Source organism: Rutidosis leptorrhynchoides, chromosome 11, assembly GCF_046630445.1.
Source record: "Rutidosis leptorrhynchoides isolate AG116_Rl617_1_P2 chromosome 11, CSIRO_AGI_Rlap_v1, whole genome shotgun sequence".
In the NCBI taxonomy this organism is placed as follows: Eukaryota; Viridiplantae; Streptophyta; class Magnoliopsida; order Asterales; family Asteraceae; genus Rutidosis; species Rutidosis leptorrhynchoides.
In genome coordinates this window covers 253,777,501-253,790,000 of record NC_092343.1, presented here as the reverse complement: position 1 = coordinate 253,790,000, position 12,500 = coordinate 253,777,501, and positions in this window count along the sequence as shown.

The following is a 12,500-nucleotide window of genomic DNA, read 5'->3' as shown; positions in this document are numbered from 1 at the left end:
CTTTTTTAAGCCAAAAAACGAACTCCCCACCGAGGAGAAGGGGTAATTACGGTCGGGAATGGAGTATATTGGCACACAGTAGTCGAGAACAAAGTTCGACTAGTGACTCAACTCGCACGCCCTCGTCCAGGAACACCCAGTCCCCTATATATACATATTGCACAAAAAGTGAAGTGACAGGAACAGACATTGATTTTCTGAGGAATCATAATTTTTCAAAATCACGGCGTCGTGCTTGATTTAGCTTGGCAATGGGCTAAAAATCCAAGTCGCGACTTAGATTTAGCTTGGCAGTGGCCTAGAACACCAAGTCGCGACTTGGTTTGCTAGGTGACGACCAGGCCGTGGCTATTATTTCTCGGTCACGACTTGGTTTTCGGGGCCACGACTTGGTGTTTGGCTTCGTGTTATAGGGTCACTCGTTACTTGTTATAGGGTCACTCGTTACTCGTAATCGCTCTCCGGCTTCGCTAGGCAACCTCTATGAAATGTCCCGTTCTTATTGATTAAAAACGTTCCATATTAATTGATTTCGTTGCGAGGTTTTGACCTCTATATGAGACGTTTTTCAAAGACTGCATTCATTTTTAAACAAACCATAACCTTTATTTCATCAATAAAGGTTTAAAAAGCTTTATGTAGATTATCAAATAATGATAATCTAAAATATCCTGTTTACACACGACCATTACATAATGGTTTACAATACAAATATGTTACAACAAAATAAGTTTCTTGAATGCAGTTTTTACATAATATCATACAAGCATGGACTCCAAATCTTGTCCTTATTTAAGTATGCGACAGCGGAAGCTCTTAATAATCACCTGAGAATAAACATGCTTAAAACGTCAACAAAAATGTTGGTGAGTTATAGGTTTAACCTATATATATCAAATCGTAACAATAGACCACAAGATTTCATATTTCAATACACATCCCATACATAGAGATAAAAATCATTCATATGGTGAACACCTGGTAACCGACAATAACAAGATGCATATATAAGAATATCCCCATCATTCCGGGACACCCTTCGGATATGATATAAATTTCGAAGTACTAAAGCATCCGGTACTTTGGATGGGGTTTGTTAGGCCCAATAGATCTATCTTTAGGATTCGCGTCAATTAGGGTGTCTGTTCCCTAATTCTTAGATTACCAGACTTAATAAAAAGGGGCATATTCGATTTCGATAATTCAACCATAGAATGTAGTTTCACGTACTTGTGTCTATTTTGTAAATCATTTATAAAACCTGCATGTATTCTCATCCCAAAAATATTAGATTTTAAAAGTGGGACTATAACTCACTTTCACAGATTTTTACTTCGTCGGGAAGTAAGACTTGGCCACTGGTTGATTCACGAACCTATAACAATATATACATATATATCAAAGTATGTTAAAAATATATTTACAACACTTTTAATATATTTTGATGTTTTAAGTTTATTAAGTCAGCTGTCCTCGTTAGTAACCTACAACTAGTTGTCCACAGTTAGATGTACAGAAATAAATCGATAAATATTATCTTGAATCAATCCACGACCCAGTGTATACGTATCTCAGTATTGATCACAACTCAAACTATATATATTTTGGAATCAACCTCAACCCTGTATAGCTAACTCCAACATTCACATAAAGAGTGTCTATGGTTGTTCCGAAATATATATAGATGTGTCGACATGATAGGTCGAAACATTGTATACGTGTCTATGGTATCTCAAGATTACATAATATATAATACAAGTTGATTAAGTTATGGTTGGAATAGATTTGTTACCAATTTTCACGTAGCTAAAATGAGAAAAATTATCCAATCTTGTTTTACCCATAACTTCTTCATTTTAAATCCGTTTTGAGTGAATCAAATTGCTATGGTTTCATATTGAACTCTATTTTATGAATCTAAACAAAAAAAGTATAGGTTTCTAGTCGGAAAAATAAGTTACAAGTCGTTTTTGTAAAGGTAGTCATTTCAGTCGAAAGAACGACGTCTAGATGACCATTTTAGAAAACATACTTCCACTTTGAGTTTAACCATAATTTTTGGATATAGTTTCATGTTCATAATAAAAATCATTTTCTCAGAATAACAACTTTTAAATCAAAGTTTATCATAGTTTTTAATTAACTAACCCAAAACAGCCCGCGGTGTTACTACGACGGCGTAAATCCGGTTTTACGGTGTTTTTCGTGTTTCCAGGTTTTAAATCATTAAGTTAGCATATCATATAGATATAGAACATGTGTTTAGTTGATTTTAAAAGTCAAGTTAGAAGGATTAACTTTTGTTTGCGAACAAGTTTAGAATTAACTAAACTATGTTCTAGTGATTACAAGTTTAAACCTTCGAATAAGATAGCTTTATATGTATGAATCGAATGATGTTATGAACATCATTACTACCTTAAGTTCCTTGGATGAACCTACTGGAAAAGAGAAAAATGGATCTAGCTTCAATGGATCCTTGGATGGCTCAAAGTTCTTGAAGCAAAATCATGACACGAAAACAAGTTCAAGTAAGATCATCACTTGAAATAAGATTGTTATAGTTATAGAAATTGAACCAAAGTTTGAATATGATTATTACCTTGTATTAGAATGATAACCTACTGTAAGAAACAAAGATTTCTTGAGGTTGGATGATCACCTTACAAGATTGGAAGTGAGCTAGCAAACTTGAAAGTATTCTTGATTTTATGAAACTAGAACTTTTGGAATTTATGAAGAACACTTAGAACTTGAAGATAGAACTTGAGAGAGTTCAATTAGATGAAGAAAATTGAAGAATGAAAGTGTTTGTAGGTGTTTTTGGTCATTGGTGTATGGATTAGATATAAAGGATATGTAATTTTGTTTTCATGTAAATAAGTCATGAATGATTACTCATATTTTTGTAATCTTATGAGATATTTCATGCTAGTTGCCAAATGATGGTTCCCACATGTGTTAGGTGACTCACATGGGCTGCTAAGAGCTGATCATTGGAGTGTATATACCAATAGTACATACATCTAAAAGCTGTGTATTGTACGAGTACGAATACGGGTGCATACGAGTAGAATTGTTGATGAAACTGAACGAGAATGTAATTGTAAGCATTTTTGTTAAGTAGAAGTATTTTTATAAGTGTATTGAAGTCTTTCAAAAGTGTATAAATACATATTAAAACACTACATGTATATACATTTTAACTGAGTCGTTAAGTCATCGTTAGTCGTTACATGTAAGTGTTGTTTTGAAACCTTTAGGTTAACGATCTTGTTAAATGTTGTTAACCCAATGTTTATAATAACAAAAGAGATTTTAAATTATTATATTATCATGATATTATGATGTACGAATATCTCTTAATATGATATATATACATTAAATGTCGTTACAACGATAAACGTTACTTATATGTCTCGTTTCAAAATCATTAAGTTAGTAGTCTTGTTTTTACATATGTAGTTCATTGTTAATATAATTAATGATATGTTTACTTATCATAATATCATGTTAACTATATATATAACCATATATATGTCGTCATATAGTTTTTTTACAAGTTTAAACGTTCGTGAATCACCGGTCAACTTGGGTGGTCAATTGTCTATATGAAACCTATTTCAATTAATCAAGTCTTAACAAGTTTGATTGCTTAACATGTTGGAAACATTTAATCATGTAAACATCAATCTCAATTAATATATATAAACATGGAAAAGTTCGGGTCACTACAGTACCTACCCGTTAAATAAATTTCGTCCCGAAATTTTAAGCTGTTGAAGGTGTTGACGAATCTTCTGGAAATAGATGCGGGTATTTCTTCTTCATCTGATCTTCACGCTCCCAGGTGAACTCGGGTCCTCTACGAGCATTCCATCGAACCTTAACAATTGGTATCTTGTTTTGCTTAAGTCTTTTAACCTCACGATCCATTATTTCGACGGGTTCTTCGATGAATTGGAGTTTTTCGTTGATTTGGATTTCATCTAACGGAATAGTGAGATCTTCTTTAGCAAAACATTTCTTCAAATTCGAGACGTGGAAAGTGTTATGTACAGCCGCGAGTTGTTGAGGTAACTCAAGTCGGTAAGCTACTGGTCCGACACGATCAATAATCTTGAATGGTCCAATATACCTTGGATTTAATTTCCCTCGTTTACCAAATCGAACAACGCCTTTCCAAGGTGCAACTTTAAGCATGACCATCTCTCCAATTTCAAATTCTATATCTTTTCTTTTAATGTCAGCGTAGCTCTTTTGTCGACTTTGGGCGGTTTTCAACCGTTGTTGAATTTGGATGATCTTCTCGGTAGTTTCTTGTATAATCTCCGGACCCGTAATCTGTCTATCCCCCACCTCACTCCAACAAATCGGAGACCTGCACTTTCTACCATAAAGTGCTTCAAACAGCGCCATCTCAATGCTTGAATGGTAGCTGTTGTTGTAGGAAAATTCTGCTAACGGTAGATGTCGATCCCAACTGTTTCCGAAATCAATAACACATGCTCGTAGCATGTCTTCAAGCGTTTGTATCGTCCTTTCGCTCTGCCCATCAGTTTGTGGATGATAGGCAGTACTCATGTCTAGACGAGTTCCTAATGCTTGCTGTAATGTCTGCCAGAATCTTGAAATAAATCTGCCATCCCTATCAGAGATAATAGAGATTGGTATTCCATGTCTGGAGACGACTTCCTTCAAATACAGTCGTGCTAACTTCTCCATCTTGTCATCTTCTCTTATTGGTAGGAAGTGTGCTGATTTGGTGAGACGATCAACTATTACCCAAATAGTATCAAAACCACTTGCAGTCCTTGGCAATTTAGTGATGAAATCCATGGTAATGTTTTCCCATTTCCATTCCGGGATTTCGGGTTGTTGAAGTAGACCTGATGGTTTCTGATGCTCAGCTTTGACCTTAGAACACGTCAAACATTCTCCTACGTATTTAGCAACATCGGCTTTCATACCCGGCCACCAAAAATGTTTCTTGAGATCCTTGTACATCTTCCCCGTTCCAGGATGTATTGAGTATCTGGTTTTATGAGCTTCTCTAAGTACCATTTCTCTCATATCTCCAAATTTTGGTACCCAAATCCTTTCAGCCCTATACCGGGTTCCGTCTTCCCGAATATTAAGATGCTTCTCCGATCCTTTGGGTATTTCATCCTTTAAATTTCCCTCTTTTAAAACTCCTTGTTGCGCCTCCTTTATTTGAGTAGTAATGTTATTATGAATCATTATATTCATAGATTTTACTCGAATGGGTTCTCTATCCTTCCTGCTCAAGGCATCGGCTACCACATTTGCCTTCCCCGGGTGGTAACGAATCTCAAAATCGTAATCATTCAATAATTCAATCCACCTACGCTGCCTCATATTCAGTTGTTTCTGATTAAATATGTGTTGAAGACTTTTGTGGTCGGTATATATAATACTTTTGACCCCATATAAGTAGTGCCTCCAAGTCTTTAATGCAAAAACAACCGCACCTAATTCCAAATCATGCGTCGTATAATTTTGTTCGTGAATCTTCAATTGTCTAGACGCATAAGCAATCACCTTCGTTCGTTGCATTAATACACAACCGAGACCTTGCTTTGATGCATCACAATAAATCACAAAATCATCATTCCCTTCAGGCAATGACAATATAGGTGCCGTAGTTAGCTTTTTCTTCAATAACTGAAACGCTTTCTCTTGTTCATCATTCCATTCAAATTTCTTCCCTTTATGCGTTAATGCAGTCAAGGGTTTTGCTATTCTGGAAAAGTCTTGGATGAACCTTCTGTAGTAACCAGCTAGTCCTAAAAACTGGCGTATGTGTTTTGGAGTTTTCGGGGTTTCCCACTTTTCAACAGTTTCTATCTTTGCCGGATCCACCTTAATACCTTCTTTGTTCACTATGTGACCGAGGAATTGAACTTCTTCCAACCAAAATGCACACTTTGAAAACTTAGCGTACAATTCTTCCTTCCTCAATACTTCTAACACCTTTCTCAAATGTTCACCGTGTTCTTGGTCATTCTTTGAGTAAATAAGTATGTCATCAATGAAAACAATGACAAACTTGTCAAGGTATGGTCCACACACTCGGTTCATAAGGTCCATGAACATAGCTGGTGCATTAGTTAAACCAAACGGCATGACCATAAACTCGTAATGACCGTAACGTGTTCTGAAAGCAGTCTTTGGAATATCATCTTCTTTCACCCGCATTTGATGATACCCGGAACGTAAGTCAATCTTTGAATAAACCGACGAGCCTTGTAGTTGATCAAATAAGTCGTCGATTCTCGGTAGTGGGTAGCGGTTCTTGATGGTAAGTTTGTTCAACTCTCGGTAGTCGATACACAACCTGAATGTACCATCTTTCTTCTTGACAAACAAAACAGGAGCTCCCCACGGTGATGTGCTTGGTCGAATGAAACCACGCTCTAAAAGTTCTTGTAATTGGCTTTGCAGTTCTTTCATCTCGCTGGGTGCGAGTCTGTAAGGAGCACGAGCTATTGGTGCAGCTCCTGGTACAAGATCTATTTGAAATTCAACGGATCGATGTGGGGGTAATCCCGGTAATTCTTTCGGAAATACATCGGGAAATTCTTTTGCAATGGGAACATCATTGATGCTCTTTTCTTCAGTTTGTACTTTCTCGACGTGTGCTAGAATAGCATAGCAACCTTTTCTTATTAGTTTTTGTGCCTTCAAATTACTAATAAGATGTAGCTTCGTGTTGCCCTTTTCTCCGTACACCATTAAGGGTTTTCCTTTTTCTCGTATAATGCGAATTGCATTTTTATAACAAACGATCTCCGCTTTCACTTCTTTCAACCAGTCCATACCGATTATCACATCAAAACTCCCTAACTCTACTGGTATCAAATCAATCTTAAATGTTTCGCTAACCAGTTTAATTTCTCGATTCCGACATATATTATCTGCTGAAATTAATTTACCATTTGCTAATTCGAGTAAAAATTTACTATCCAAAGGCGTCAATGGACAACTTAATTTAGCACAAAAATCTCTACTCATATAGCTTCTATCCGCACCCGAATCAAATAAAACGTAAGCAGATTTATTGTCAATAAGAAACGTACCCGTAACAAGCTCCGGGTCTTCCTGTGCCTCTACCGCATTAATATTGAAAACTCTTCCACGGCCTTGTCCATTCGTGTTCTCCTGGTTCGGGCAATTTCTAATAATGTGGCCTGGTTTTCCACATTTATAACAAACTACATTGGCATAACTTGCTCCGACACTACTTGCTCCGCCATTACTCGTTCCGACACCATTTGTTCCTTTCGTTCTATTAACCCCTGGTCCGTAGACCTCACACTTCGCCGCGCTATGACCATTTCTTTTACACTTGTTGCAAAATTTGGTGCAGAACCCCGAGTGATTCTTTTCACACCTTTGGCATAGTTGCTTCTGATTGTTGTTGTTGTTGCGGTTATTATTGTTGTTGGGATGATTGTTGTAGTTGCTGTTGTTGTTGTTGTTGTTGTTGTTGAGCCGTTTGTTGTAGTTGCGATTGATGTTGCGATTGTTGGGATAATTGTTGCGATTATTGTTGTAATTGCTGTTGTTGTTGTATTGGTGATTCTTATCACCGTTTTCCTCCCACTTTCTTTTGACTTGCTTCACATTGGCCTCTTCAGCAGTCTGTTCTTTAATTCTTTCTTCAATCTGGTTCACTAGTTTGTGAGCCATTCTACATGCCTGTTGTATGGAGGCGGGCTCGTGTGAACTTATATCTTCTTGGATTCTTTCCGGTAATCCTTTCACAAACGCGTCGATCTTCTCTTCCTCATCTTCGAATGCTCCCGGACACAATAGGCACAATTCTGTGAATCGTCTTTCGTACGTGGTAATATCAAATCCTTGGGTTCGTAACCCTCTAAGTTCTGTCTTGAGCTTATTGACCTCGGTTCTGGGACGGTACTTCTCGTTCATCAAGTGCTTGAATGCTGACCACGGTAGTGCGTACGCATCATCTTGTCCCACTTGCTCTAGATAGGTATTCCACCATGTTAACGCAGAACCTGTGAAGGTATGCGTAGCGTACTTCACTTTGTCCTCTTCAGTACACTTACTTATGGCAAACACCGATTCAACCTTCTCGGTCCACCGTTTCAATCCGATCGGTCCTTCGGTTCCATCAAATTCCAAAGGTTTGCAGGCAGTGAATTCTTTGTAGGTGCATCCTACACGATTTCCTGTACTGCTAGATCCAAGGTTATTGTTGGTATGTAGCGCAGCCTGTACTGCGGCTATGTTTGAAGCTAGAAAAGTACGGAATTCCTCTTCATTCATATTCACGGTGTGTCGAGTAGTCGGTGCCATTTCCTTCAAAATAGTTAAATGGAACAAGTTAATCATACAGAATATTAAGAGTAGTTAATAGTATTTCGTAGCATAATATGAACTCATTTATAAAAGCTTTTTCTTCATATTAGCGTTTTATAAGTTTAAATTCGGGTAGTACCTACCCGTTAAGTTCATACTTAGTAGCTAATATACAATTCAACTACTACAATTCTATATGAAAAACTGATTATAATAATATTTCGCGTTCAAACTTTTATACAATATTTTACAAACTTACAATACCGCTTATTTTACATAAAGCATGAAATATAGCACACAATAACTTTGATACAAGATAGTTGTGAAGACAATTCTAGCTAGTACACAAGTCGTTCAGCAAAGGCAATAAAGACACGTAATTCATACGTCCAGAAACAAGTCATGCATTCTGGTTTTACTAGGACTACTTCCCATCCTTGGTCTTGTGCAACATAACCATTATGGCCGTTGATAAGACAGCGTGTTGTAACGTCATCAAAGGGACGAGGGTTACGTAATGTCCAACAGTCCCGTAATAATCTAAAAACCTCATTTCTTACCCCAATTACCGACTCCGTAACTTGTGGAAACGTTTTGTTTAATAGTTGTAGCCCGATGTTCTTGTTCTCACTTTGGTGAGAAGCGAACATTACTAATCCGTAAGCATAACATGCTTCTTTATGTTGCATGTTAGCCGCTTTTTCTAAATCACGAAGTCCAATATTCGGATATATTGAGTCAAAATAATTTCTTAACCCGTTGCGTAAAATAGCATTTGGGTTCCCCGCAATATATGCGTCAAAGTAAACACATCGTAACTTATGGGTTTCCCAATGTGATATCCCCCATCTTTCAAACAAAAGTCTCTTATAAACCAAGACATTCTTGGAACGTTCTTCGAATGTCTTACAAACTGATCGCGCCTTAAATAGTTGTGCCGAAGAATTCTGGCCGACTCTAGACAAGATTTCATCAATCATGTCTCCGGGTAGGTCTCTTAAAATATTGGGTTGTCTATCCATTTTGTGTTTTTAAACTGTAAAATAGACAAGAGTTAGATTCATAAAAAAAATACTTATTAATACAAGCAATTTTTACATATATCATAAAGCATAAGAACACTATATTCCATATATTACACCACACGAATACAACTATCTTATTCCGACTCGCTCGTTTCTTCTTCTTCGGTTTTGGTTCGTTTTGCCAAGTTTCTAGGGATATATGATGTTCCCCTAATACGAGCCGTCGTTGTCCACATTGGTTTAGAAAAACCTGGTGGTTTAGAGGTTCCCGGGTCATTGTTACAACTTAAGGACTTCGGGGGTTGACGATACATATAAAGTTCATCGGGGTTGGAATTAGATTTCTCTATTTTTATGCCCTTTCCCTTATTATTTTCTTTTGCCTTTTTAAATTCAGTTGGGGTAATATCTATAACATCATCGGAATTCTCGTCGGAATCCGATTCATCGGAGAATTGGTAATCCTCCCAATATTTTGCTTCCTTGGCGGAAACACCATTGACCATAATTAACTTTGGTCGGTTGGTTGAGGATTTTCTTTTACTTAACCGTTTTATTATTTCCCCCACCGGTTCTATTTCTTCATCCGGTTCTGATTCTTCTTCCGGTTCCGATTCTTCTTCCGGTTCCGACTCTTCTTCCGGTTCCTCTTCGGGAACTTGTGAATCAGTCCACAAATCATTCCAATTTACATTTGACTCTTCATTATTATTAGGTGAGTCAATGGGACTTGTTCTAGAGGTAGACATCTATCACATAATATCAAACACGTTAAGAGATTAATATATCACATAATATTCATATGTTAAAAATATATAGTTTCCAACAAAAATGTTAAGCAATCATTTTTAAAGAAAACACGGTCGAAGTCCAGACTCACTAATGCATCCTAATAAACTCGATAAGACACACTAATGCAAATTTTCTGGTTCTCTAAGACCAACGCTCTGATACCAACTGAAATGTCCCGTTCTTATTGATTAAAAACGTTCCATATTAATTGATTTCGTTGCGAGGTTTTGACCTCTATATGAGACGTTTTTCAAAGATTGCATTCATTTTTAAACAAACCATAACCTTTATTTCATCAATAAAGGTTTAAAAAGCTTTATGTAGATTATCAAATAATGATAATCTAAAATATCCTGTTTACACACGACCATTACATAATGGTTTACAATACAAATATGTTACAACAAAATAAGTTTCTTGAATGCAGTTTTTACATAATATCATACAAGCATGGACTCCAAATCTTGTCCTTATTTAAGTATGCGACAGCGGAAGCTCTTAATAATCACCTGAGAATAAACATGCTTAAAACGTCAACAAAAATGTTGGTGAGTTATAGGTTTAACCTATATATATCAAATCGTAACAATAGACCACAAGATTTCATATTTCAATACACATCCCATACATAGAGATAAAAATCATTCATATGGTGAACACCTGGTAACCGACAATAACAAGATGCATATATAAGAATATCCCCATCATTCCGGGACACCCTTCGGATATGATATAAATTTCGAAGTACTAAAGCATCCGGTACTTTGGATGGGGTTTGTTAGGCCCAATAGATCTATCTTTAGGATTCGCGTCAATTAGGGTGTCTGTTCCCTAATTCTTAGATTACCAGACTTAATAAAAAGGGGCATATTCGATTTCGATAATTCAACCATAGAATGTAGTTTCACGTACTTGTGTCTATTTTGTAAATCATTTATAAAACCTGCATGTATTCTCATCCCAAAAATATTAGATTTTAAAAGTGGGACTATAACTCACTTTCACAGATTTTTACTTCGTCGGGAAGTAAGACTTGGCCACTGGTTGATTCACGAACCTATAACAATATATACATATATATCAAAGTATGTTAAAAATATATTTACAACACATTTAATATATTTTGATGTTTTAAGTTTATTAAGTCAGCTGTCCTCGTTAGTAACCTACAACTAGTTGTCCACAGTTAGATGTACAGAAATAAATCGATAAATATTATCTTGAATCAATCCACGACCCAGTGTATACGTATCTCAGTATTGATCACAACTCAAACTATATATATTTTGGAATCAACCTCAACCCTGTATAGCTAACTCCAACATTCACATATAGAGTGTCTATGGTTGTTCCGAAATATATATAGATGTGTCGACATGATAGGTCGAAACATTGTATACGTGTCTATGGTATCTCAAGATTACATAATATATAATACAAGTTGATTAAGTTATGGTTGGAATAGATTTGTTACCAATTTTCACGTAGCTAAAATGAGAAAAATTATCCAATCTTGTTTTACCCATAACTTCTTCATTTTAAATCCGTTTTGAGTGAATCAAATTGCTATGGTTTCATATTGAACTCTATTTTATGAATCTAAACAAAAAAAGTATAGGTTTCTAGTCGGAAAAATAAGTTACAAGTCGTTTTTGTAAAGGTAGTCATTTCAGTCGAAAGAACGACGTCTAGATGACCATTTTAGAAAACATACTTCCACTTTGAGTTTAACCATAATTTTTGGATATAGTTTCATGTTCATAATAAAAATCATTTTCTCAGAATAACAACTTTTAAATCAAAGTTTATCATAGTTTTTAATTAACTAACCCAAAACAGCCCGCGGTGTTACTACGACGGCGTAAATCCGGTTTTACGGTGTTTTTCGTGTTTCCAGGTTTTAAATCATTAAGTTAGCATATCATATAGATATAGAACATGTGTTTAGTTGATTTTAAAAGTCAAGTTAGAAGGATTAACTTTTGTTTGCGAACAAGTTTAGAATTAACTAAACTATGTTCTAGTGATTACAAGTTTAAACCTTCGAATAAGATAGCTTTATATGTATGAATCGAATGATGTTATGAATATCATTACTACCTTAAGTTCCTTGGATGAACCTACTGGAAAAGAGAAAAATGGATCTAGCTTCAATGGATCCTTGGATGGCTCAAAGTTCTTGAAGCAAAATCATGACACGAAAACAAGTTCAAGTAAGATCATCACTTGAAATAAGATTGTTATAGTTATAGAAATTGAACCAAAGTTTGAATATGATTATTACCTTGTATTAGAATGATAACCTACTGTAAGAAACAAAGATTTCTTGAGGTT